The sequence below is a fragment of the Arachis ipaensis genome, chromosome B10 (assembly GCF_059453495.1).
Source record: "Arachis ipaensis isolate K30076 ecotype BB chromosome B10, ASM5945349v1, whole genome shotgun sequence".
Classification (NCBI taxonomy): Eukaryota; Viridiplantae; Streptophyta; class Magnoliopsida; order Fabales; family Fabaceae; genus Arachis; species Arachis ipaensis.
Window position 1 is genome coordinate 74,244,339 of NC_142435.1, and position 11,173 is coordinate 74,255,511.

Genomic DNA, 11,173 nt, shown 5'->3' on the forward strand with positions numbered 1-11,173 from the left:
TTCAGAGGTTGAAGAAGGACTGCTGATGCTGTTGGATTCTGACCTCCCTGCACTCAAAGTGGATTTTCTGGAGCTACATAACTCGAAATGGCGTGCTTCCAATTGATTTGGAAAGTAGACATCCAGGGCTTTCCAGAAATATATAATAGTCCATACTTTGGCCAAGAATAGATGACGTAAACTGGCGTTCAACGCCAGCCTTCTGCCCAAATCTGGCGTCCAGCGCCAGAAAAGGATCCAAAACCAGAGTTGAACGCCCAAACTGGCACAAATACTGGCGTTCAACTCCACAAATGGCCTCTGCACGTGCAACACTTAGGCTCAGCCCAAACACACACCAAGTGGGCCCCGGAAGTGGATTTATTCATCAAATACTTACTCATGTAAACCCTAGTAGCTAGTTTATTATAAATAGGACCTCTTACTATTGTATTAGGCATCTTTGGATTACCTTATGATCCTTTGATCACGTTTTAGGGGGCTGGCCATCTTGGCCATGCCTGGACCTTCACTTATGTATTTTCAACGGTAGAGTTTCTACACTCCATAGATTAAGGTGTGGAGCTCTGCTGTTCCTCAAAGATTAATACAAAGTACTACTGTTTTCTATTCAATTCTTCTTATTTCGCTTCTAAGATATCCATTCGCACCCAAGAACGTGATGAAGGTGATGATTATGTGTGACGCTCATCATCCTTCCCCCTTATGAACGCGTGCCTGACAAACACATCTGTTCTACATGAATTAAGCTAGAATGAGTATCTCTTAGATCTCCTAACCAGAATCTTCGTGGCGTAAGCTAGAATGATGGCGGCATTCAAGAGAATCCGGAAGGTCTAAACCTTGTCTGTGGTATTCTGAGTAGGATTCAATGATTGAATGACTGTGACGAGCTTCAAACTCGCGAGTGCTGGGCGTTAGTGACAGACGCAAAAGGAGGGTGAATCCTATTCCAGCATGATCGAGAACCGACAGATGAATAGCCGTGCCGTGACAGGGTGCGTGAGCATATTATTCACTGAGAGGAGGGGATGTAGCCACTGACAACGGTGATGCCCTTGCATAAAGCCAGCCATGGAAAGGAGTAAGACTGATTGGATGAAGATAGCAGGAAAGCAGAGGTTCAGAGGAACGAAAAGCATCTCCATTCGCTTATCTGAAATTCCTACCAATGATTTACATAAGTATCTCTATCCCTAGTCTATTATTTATAATTCGAAAACATCATTATCAATTTATATCCGCCTAACTGAAATTTACAAGGTGACCATAGCTTGCTTCATACCAACAATCTCCGTGGGATTCGACCCTTACTCACGTAAGGTATTACTTGGACGACCCAGTGCACTTGCTGGTTAGTTGTATCGAAGTTGTGACAGACTGTAAAACTAGATCAGAGTATCTGGCCTAAGAAACCATTACCAGAGATCACAATTTCGGCACCACACGCCTAGGAGGAGTTTCAAAACGTGTGCGTACGCATAGGGGTGTGTACGCACAGGTACCAAATTTTATAATCCTGTTCACTCACACAAGGCGTGCTGGTGCCCCCAACAGACTAAGCTTCCCAACTTGTGCGTGCGCACAGGGCTGTGCGTACGCACAGGTTGTAAATCTTTTTCGGTATGTACGCGCACAAGCTGTGCTAGTGCTGCAAACAGATTGCCTGCCTCAGCGTGTGCGGACACACAGGTCTGTGCGTGCGCACAGGTTAAGAATTTCACAGAGGTGTGCGTGCGCACATACCAGAAATGACAAAATTCTGCAACTTTGCAGAATTTCAGATTTTGACACCAATCTTTGAATGATCATAACTTCCTCCACAAAAATCCAAATTTTACAAACCTTATATCAATTTGAAAAGTTTTCAATAAGCTTCAATTTTAAATCAAATTCAACCAATTTTGAAAACAGAGGCATAAGTTATGATCAGACAAAATTCACCAAAAACTAACTTTTACCAAAAGTTCACAATTTACCAATTTTCCACTTTTCATAACTCAAACCACCCAAAACCAAATAAAACCATTCCAAACTCCATTTTTAACCATACCAAAACAACCCAACACTCATACCAAACATTCCTTCAAGTATTTTATCAATCACACAACCTTCTAAACCATTCAACAATTCTAAATCTGTTGGGAATAATACACTATTCCCCCTTGAGAAAATACCTTTCACAGAGAAATAAAATAGACACAATCACAACACAAGAATTTAACGTGGAAAACCCCAATTACTGGAGAAAAAAAACCACGGCCGTTGTCAAATGACAACCAAAGAATATCACTATGTGAACATTGTTACAACACATAGACTTAAAGAATATCACTATCTGAACTGTTCATTCCCATTTGGGTTCATGGTAAAGAAAGGTGGGAGAGATTGGATATTAAGGAGTAAAAAGGTAAACTAGAATTAAAATATTTTTTCTTTTTGTTTTATTTATTAATTAAATTCGAAAATAAGAGGGAGATTAAAAGCTAATTAATTAAAAAGATTTGAAAATTAAATGGATGATTTTTGAAAAAGAAGAGAGAGAAAAAAGTAAGAGATTTTTGAAAATAGAAGTGAGAGGAATTAGTTAGGAAGTTTCGAAAAAGAAGAAAGGAAAAACAAGTAACTAATTAAGAAAGATTTGAAAATAAGATAAGATTTGAAATAGATTTTATTTTAAAATTTGAAATTTGAAATTTAAATTTTGAATTTTGAAAATTAAAATTTGAAATTTGAAAATTAAAATTGAATTACGATAAGATAAGATTTTGAAAATTGAATCTTTCAATTTTGAATTTTGAATTTGAAACAAGATAAGATAAAGATTTGATTTTTGAAAAGATTTGATTTTGAAATTCAAATTTAAGATAAGATAAGATAATGATTTGAAATTTAATGAAAGATAACAAAAGATAAGACAAAGATTTGAAAAAGTTTTGAATTTTAAATTTTAAAAGAAAGATAAGATAAGATAGAATCACAATTAAAAGAAAAGATTTGAAAATATATTAAAAAGATAAGATTTGAAATTTGAAATTTGAAATTAAGATAAGATAATGATTTTGAAATTAAAATTTGAAATTTTTTCTAAATATTTCAAAAAAATTTTGAAATAAAGATAGAAAAGATATTTCTTTGATTTTTTGAATTTTTTTTTGAATTAATGAAGAAAGAGAAAAACAACCAAAAGACACCAAACTTAAAATTTTTAGATCTAAAACACTAAGTTTTTGAAAATTCCCAAAGAAACACACCAAAAGACACCAAACTTAAAGATTGACATAATACTCAAACAAATGACACTATTTTTGAAAAAAAATTTTTGAAGGGAAAGTAAGAAAATTCGAAACTTTAACAAGAATAAGAACAAAAACTCAAACAAAAAGATAAAGATCAACAAGAAAACAAAGAATTTTGAAAAATTTTTGATTTTTTTTGAAAAAGAAAAATAAAAGACTCAAATAAAATTAAAAAGAATACCTAATCTAAGTAACAAGATAATCCGTTTGTTTGTCAAATCCGAACAATCTCCGGCAACTGCACCAAAAACTTGGTGCACAAAACTGGCTCCGTAGAATTTGCATAGATAGATCGACAAGTATACCGGGTCGACCAAGTAATACCTGAGGTGAGTCAGGGGTGATCCCGGTGTTGTTGGAAAAAATGAGTGTTGTTGGAAAACGCATAAAATAAATAAATATAGAAATACAGGATTGATTTGTGAAAATAGTGACGGACGAACAGTTAAGGCTTCGGAGATGCTTTATCTTTCCGGATTAACCTTTTTTATTTTCTATCTCAATAGCTTTTTGATTTATTCAATGGCAGCCGTTAGTGATTAACTCATGTCCTATCATCAAGTTAACCTCCGCTACTGCAGCAACCCACCATGTTGAGATGATTCTTGTCCTCTCATCAAGCCACCTCTAGGTTTCTCATTGTAGAAGAAGATGAAGCTCTAAGCAAGCCACTCCCTTTCGCGATCCTACTCAAGGTGCCACACACATGGCAGATCTTCTGGATTAGAGAGGGATTATATGTCACATATCCAAAGTTGCTTAGATGCTCTATACAAATCCGCAATGCAAACTCTAACTTTAGTTCAACGCTATCCAAGTCACGGATAGCACGGAACCCAAGTAGAACAAGGCTGATTGTCACGGGTCACCCTCAATTCATGAGATGAGAAACGAGAATGCATAAGAGAATAGAATCAGAATTGCATTGAAAGTAAAACAGTAATATTATTAATCCATGAAACTTAGCAGAGCTCCTAAACATAACATAGGAGGTTAGTGACTCATGTTGATAGAAAAATACAATGAAAGGTTCGAATGGGCAAGAGTTTTCTAACAAGGGTGAACTCTCGTATATATATATATATATATATATATATATTAATCTAATGACTAATATAACACCCTAATTACCCTAAGCCTTACCTCTAGTCGTAAAGCAAAGGTTAATCAGAGGTTACAACAATTCTAAGGCTTATACATATTTATATAGAAGGAAATAATATATATTCTAGAAGCCCGATAAAGGATTAAGCTCAAAGACAGAATCACAAAAGCGCGAAACATTCACACGAAGCTAACGCATACGATACAAGGTACAGATGCAAAAGAATAAAACATATATAGATATAAAAATATAAGAATCATAGGGAACTAGCCGCGGCTTGCGGAGTTTGAGCCAACTAGTATATACAGACATATAGAGTTTTGGAGTTAAAAACAGCTTATACAACTATTCTCTCAATTAAGCCTCTGAGGCCATAAAGATAAATATACAAAGAGATATGAGAGTAACTATAACAAAGTAAAATAGAAATAAACCAAAAAGGAACCATACTCCGCTCTGTTACCATATCCACAATCTCACCGAAGTGAATTACGACCTGCATCTGAAAAATAACAACAAAGTATGAAATGAGAACCGGAGATTCTCAATATGGTAACAGTGCCCAATATGTAAGATGTAAGGCCCCAGAACGCTGAAGGCAATCCTAGAACTTCACACCAAACTGATATTCAAGCTTAACATAAATAAATAAATAAATAACCTAAACCATAAACCATAAGTAGGGTTATCTAACTTAGGAGATTTCTAACTAGAACTAGTCACACCGCTGTATCCCACAGCCTTCGCCACCCTAACCTCCATGCGATCCCATTGCCACCACCTACCTAGCCTCCTCGTTGCCAGACAATCACAATTAATGCAAGCAAGTAAAACACAGGTAGTATTCATATATATAACAATTAATTCAAGAAGCAAGTAGGCATATTATACAATTAGGCAAACTCAAGTAATCAAAGCAAGCAAACATATAGAAGATGCACATGATGAATGTCTGTCCTATTGGCTGTGATATCACATGTCGGTTATAATGGCAAACCCGACAGAAAATCTGGTCGACAACTCTCGGATTAGTCTCTCTATTGCGCATAAGGATGAATAATTCTGAGGGATGAGTGCCCTACCACCTTCTCCTTTTAGAGGGAAACATTCCGAGGGAGCGTGCCCTACTACCTTCCTCTTGTTGCCGTATGATTCCGTGGGTTAGTGCCCTACCACCTTGCAATCAGAGAGAAATCGCATTTTCAGGAGGAATAATTCCAAGGGATGAGTGCCCTACCACCTTCTCCTTTCAGAGGAAAACATTCCAAGGGAGCGTGCCCTACCACCTTCCTCTGGTTGCGAGAAATATGAGTGAGAAGCCCAGCTTCAACTCTCATATCCGAACGTAGACGGGAGACTGTCACAGCCCCTACGACGGATAACAAAACATATCATAATCACAAATTCAATCTCAGGGGCCAGTGCTCATAGCACCTTTCCACCCATACTCATTCCGTTAACCATAATCATTCCTTTCCAAGTTTTCACTCATCACAACCATCCTCAATTCTTAACTTTTCATTCCGAACTCACTAGTTCGTCAACTTCTCATTTCATATACCATTCTTCTTCTGCACTCCACTAAACCCATCCTCAGTACACCAGAAACCTAGGCCTTCGTTCTCTAACTTTTTAAAATAACACAAAATCAAACTTCTTACATTTCCCATGTTTCAATACCCGAGGATAAGTCCAAGAGTATTAAAATAGGTTTCGTAGAAGTTCACAAGCTTGTTGGGAAGGTAAAATACTTGAAAACAAAGTTTAAGTTTGAAAAATAGGGCGTGTGCATACGAACAGGGGTGTGCGTGCGCACGCTGATGAGCGGATAATTTATACGCTTTTTGGCATTGTTTTTAGTATATTTTTAGTAGAATCTAGTTACTTTTAGGGATGTTTTTAATAGATTTTGTGTTAAATTCACATTTCTGGACTTTACTATGAGTTTGTGTGTTTTTCTGTGATTTCAGGTATTTTCTGGCTGAAATTGAGGGACTTGAGCAGAAATCAGATTCAGAGGTTGAAGAAGGACTGCTAATGCTGTTGGATTCTGACCTCCCTGCACTCAAAGTGGATTTTCTAGAGCTACATAACTCGAAATGGCGCGCTTCCAATTGCGTTGGAAAGTAGACATCCAGGGCTTTCCAGAAATAGATGACGTAAACTGGCGTTCAACGCCAGCCTTCTGCCCAAATCTGGCGTCCAGCGCCAGAAAAGGATCCAAAACCAGAGTTGAACGCCCAAACTGGCACAAATACTGGCGTTCAACTCCACAAATGGCCTCTGCACTTGCAACACTTAGGCTCAGCCCAAACACACACCAAGTGGGCCCCGGAAGTGGATTTATTCATCAAATACTTACTCATGTAAACCCTAGTAGCTAGTTTATTATAAATAGGACATCTTACTATTGTATTAGGCATCTTTGGATTACCTTATCATCCTTTGATCACGTTTTAGGGGGCTGGCCATCTCGGCCATGCCTGGACCTTCACTTATGTATTTTCAACGGTAGAGTTTCTACACTCCATAGATTAAGGTGTGGAGCTCTGCTGTTCCTCAAAGATTAATACAAAGTACTACTGTTTTCTATTCAATTCTTCTTATTTCGCTTCTAAGATATCCATTCGCACCCAAGAACGTGATGAAGGTGATGATTATGTGTGACGCTCATCATCCTTCCCCCTTATGAACGCGTGCCTGACAAACACTTCTGTTCTACATGAATTAAGCTAGAATGAGTATCTCTTAGATCTCCTAACCAGAATCTTCGTGGCGTAAGCTAGAATGATGGCGGCATTCAAGAGAATCCGGAAGGTCTAAACCTTGTCTGTGGTATTCTGAGTAGGATTCAATGATTGAATGACTGTGACGAGCTTCAAACTCGCGAGTGCTGGGCGTTAGTGACAGACGCAAAAGGAGGGTGAATCTTATTCCAGCATGATCGAGAACCGACAGATGAATAGCCGTGCCGTGACAGGGTGCGTGAGCATATTATTCACTGAGAGGAGGGGATGTAGCCACTGACAACGGTGATGCCCTTGCATAAAGCCAGCCATGGAAAGGAGTAAGACTGATTGGATGAAGATAGCAGGAAAGCAGAGGTTCAGAGGAACGAAAAGCATCTCCATTCGCTTATCTGAAATTCCTACCAATGATTTACATAAGTATCTCTATCCCTAGTCTATTATTTATAATTCGAAAACATCATTATCAATTTATATCCGCCTAACTGAGATTTACAAGGTGACCATAGCTTGCTTCATACCAACAATCTCCGTGGGATTCGACCCTTACTCACGTAAGGTATTACTTGGACGACCCAGTGCACTTGCTGGTTAGTTGTATCGAAGTTGTGACAGACTGTAAAACTAGATCAGAGTATCTGGCCTAAGAAACCATTACCAGAGATCACAATTTCGGCACCAAGTTTTTGGCGCCGTTGCCGGGGATTGTTCGAGTTTGGACAACTGACGATTCATCTTGTTGCTCAGATTAGGTAATTTTCTTTTTGTTTTCTTTTCAAAAATTTTTCAAAAATATTTCAAAATTTTCTCATCTGTTTTCAAAAAAAAAAATATTTTAAAATAACAATGTTTTCAAAAAATAAATTATTCTATGGCTTCAAAATTTTTAAGAATGAATTCTAGTGTTTCATGAAGCATGTTGAAGCCTATCTGGCTGTAAAGCCATACCCAAACTGCTTTGGGATTGGCTAATCACTTCAGTGGAGTCATGCCCAATCCTTCTGGATAGGGTATGTCAGGCTTGTCATGTCTGAATTACACTCATATTTTTATTAAAGCTTGGCTGGCTATTAAGCCATGCCTGACCCTTTGATTGGAGCTTTAAGACTAACATGACAAGATTCCTGGAATTCATATTGAAGATTTTGAAATCCTTATTCTTACTTTTCACAATAATTTTCGAAAAAATTAAAAGAAAATACAAAAAAAAAAATAGAAAATCATAAAAATCAAAAATATTTTTGTGTTTCTTGTTTGAGTCTTGAGTCATATCATAAGTTTGGTGTCACTTGCATATGCATCTTGCATTTTTCGAAAATATCATGCATTCATAGTGTTCTTCATGATCTTCAAGTTGTTCTTGGTAAGTCTTCTTGTTTGATCTTGATGATTTCATGTTTTGTGTCTTTTCTTGTTTTTCATATGCATTCTTGAATCCTTAGTGCGTAAGCATTAAAGAATTCTAAGTTTGGTGTCTTGCATGTTTTCTTTGCATTAAAAAATTTTTCAAAATTGTGTCTATGATGTTCATCTTGACATTCAAAGTGTTCTTGGTGTTCATCTTGACATTCATGGCATTCTTGCATACATTCATGTTTTGATCTAAAAATTTCATGCATTGCATAATTTTCATGTTTTCATAAAAATTCAAAAAAATCAAAAAAATATCTTTCCCTTTTTCTCTCATCAAATTCGAAAATTGAGTTGACTTTTTCAAAAATTTTTAAAAATCAAAGTTGTTTCTTATGAGTCAAATCAAATTTTCAATTTGAAAATCTTATCTTTTTCAAAATCTTTTTCAAAAATCAAATCTTTTTCAAATTTCTTAGTTATTTTCGAAAATTCCAAAAATCTTTTTCAAAAATCTTTTTCTTATTTTTATATAAAATTTTCGAAAATAACTAATCAATTAATGTTTTGATTCAAAAATTTCAAGTTTGTTACTTACTTGTTAAGAAAGATTCAAACTTTAAGTTCTAGAATCATATCTTGTGATTTCTTGTGAATCAAGTCATTAATTGTGATTTTAAAAATCAAATCTTTTTCAAAACTAATTTCTATCATATCTTTTCAAAAATATCTTCTCATCTTATCTTTTTCAAAAAAATTGATTTCAAAATATCTTTTCTAACTTCCTAACTCCTTATCTTTTCAAAATTTGTTTCAACTAACTAACTAACTTTTTGTTTGTTTCTTAACTTTTTCAAAACTACCTAACTAACTCTCTCTCTCTAATTTTCGAAAATATCTTCCCTCTTTTATTATATCATATTCGAAAACACCATTATCACTTTATATCTGCCTGACTGAGATTTACAAGGTGACCATAGCTTGCTTCATACCAACAATCTCCGTGGGATTCGACCCTTACTCACGTAAGGTATTACTTGGACGACCCAGTGCACTTGCTGGTCAGCTGTATCGAAGATTGTGACAGACTGTAAAACTAGATCAGAGTATCTGGCCTGAGAAGCCATTACCAGAGATCACAATTTCGTACACCAAGTTTTTGGCGCCGTTGCCGGGGATCGAACCCGGGTCGTCCGCGTGACAGGCGGATCAAAAATTTCTTTTTTATTAACTAATTATTTTTATTTTTTATAAAAAAAAAAATCGAAAAAAAATACTAACCTTTTTCAAAAACTATTTTCGAAAATCACTAACTCATTTTCAAAAATTGTTTTCGAAAATTCACTTCCCCCTCTCATCTTCTTCTATTTGTTTATTGATATACTAACATCTTTCCTTTAACTCACCAAAAATCCGAACCCCCTCTCTCTCTGAGTTCAGATTTTCTTTTCTTCTCTTCTTCTACTCACACAGGGATCTCTATACTGTGGTATAAAGGATCTCTATTATTATTATTATTTTTTTGTGCCTTCTTCTTTGTCATATGAGCAGGAGCAAGGATAAGAACATTCTTGTGGAAGCAGATCCAGAACCTGAAAGGACTCTGAATAGAAAATTAAGAGAAGCTAAAATACAACAATCCAGAGATAACCTTTCAGAAATTTTCGAACAGGCAGAGGAGATGGCAGCCGAAAATAATAATAATGTAAGGAAGATGCTTGGTGACTTTACTGCACCTAATTCCAATTTACATGGAAGAAGCATCTCCATTCCTGCCATTGGAGCAAACAACTTTGAGCTGAAACCTCAATTAGTTTCTCTGATGCAGCAGAACTGCAAGTTTCATGGACTTCCATCTTAAGATCCTTTTCAGTTCTTAACTGAATTCTTGCAGATATGTGATACTGTTAAGACTAATGGAGTAGATCCTGAAGTCTACAGGCTCATGCTTTTCCCTTTTGCTGTAAGAGACAGAGCTAGATTATGGTTGGATTCTCAACCCAAAGACAGCCTGAACTCTTGGGATAAGCTGGTCACGGCTTTCTTAGCCAAGTACTTTCCTCCTCAAAAGCTGAGCAAGCTTAGAGCTGATGTTCAAACCTTCAGACAGAAAGAAGGTGAATCCCTCTATGAAGCTTGGGAAAGATACAAACAGTTGACCAAAAAGTGTCCTTCTGACATGCTTTCAGAATGGACCATCCTGGATATATTCTATGATGGTTTATCTGAGCTATCAAAAATGTCACTGGACACTTCTGCAGGTGGATCCATTCACCTAAAGAAAACGCCTGCAGAAGCTCAAGAACTCATTGACATGGTTGCTAATAACCAGTTCATGTACACTTCTGAAAGGAATCCTGTGAGTAATGGGACGCCTACGAAGAAGGGAGTTCTTGAAGTTGATACTCTGAATGCCATATTGGCTCAGAACAAAATATTGACTCAGCAAGTCAATATGATTTCTCAGAGTCTGCATGGAATGCAAGCTGCATCCAATAGTACTCAAGAGGCATCTTCTGAAGAAGAAGCCTATGATCCTGAGAACCCTGCAATAGCAGAGGTAAATTACTTAGGTGAACCTTATGGAAACACCTATAACTCAACATGGAGAAATCATCCAAATTTCTCATGGAAGGATCAAAAGCCCCAACAAGGCTTTAATAATGGTGGAA

General features: G+C 36.5%; 1 non-coding gene across 1 annotated transcript; it reads right to left on the reverse strand.

Annotated features, from left to right (window-relative positions):
* Positions 1 to 10,578: 10,578 nt before the first annotated feature.
* Positions 10,579 to 10,686, reverse strand: LOC148580438 (small nucleolar RNA R71). The gene has a single exon (XR_015895825.1). It is a non-coding gene; the product is annotated as a small nucleolar RNA R71 (small nucleolar RNA).
* Positions 10,687 to 11,173: the final 487 nt, after the last annotated feature.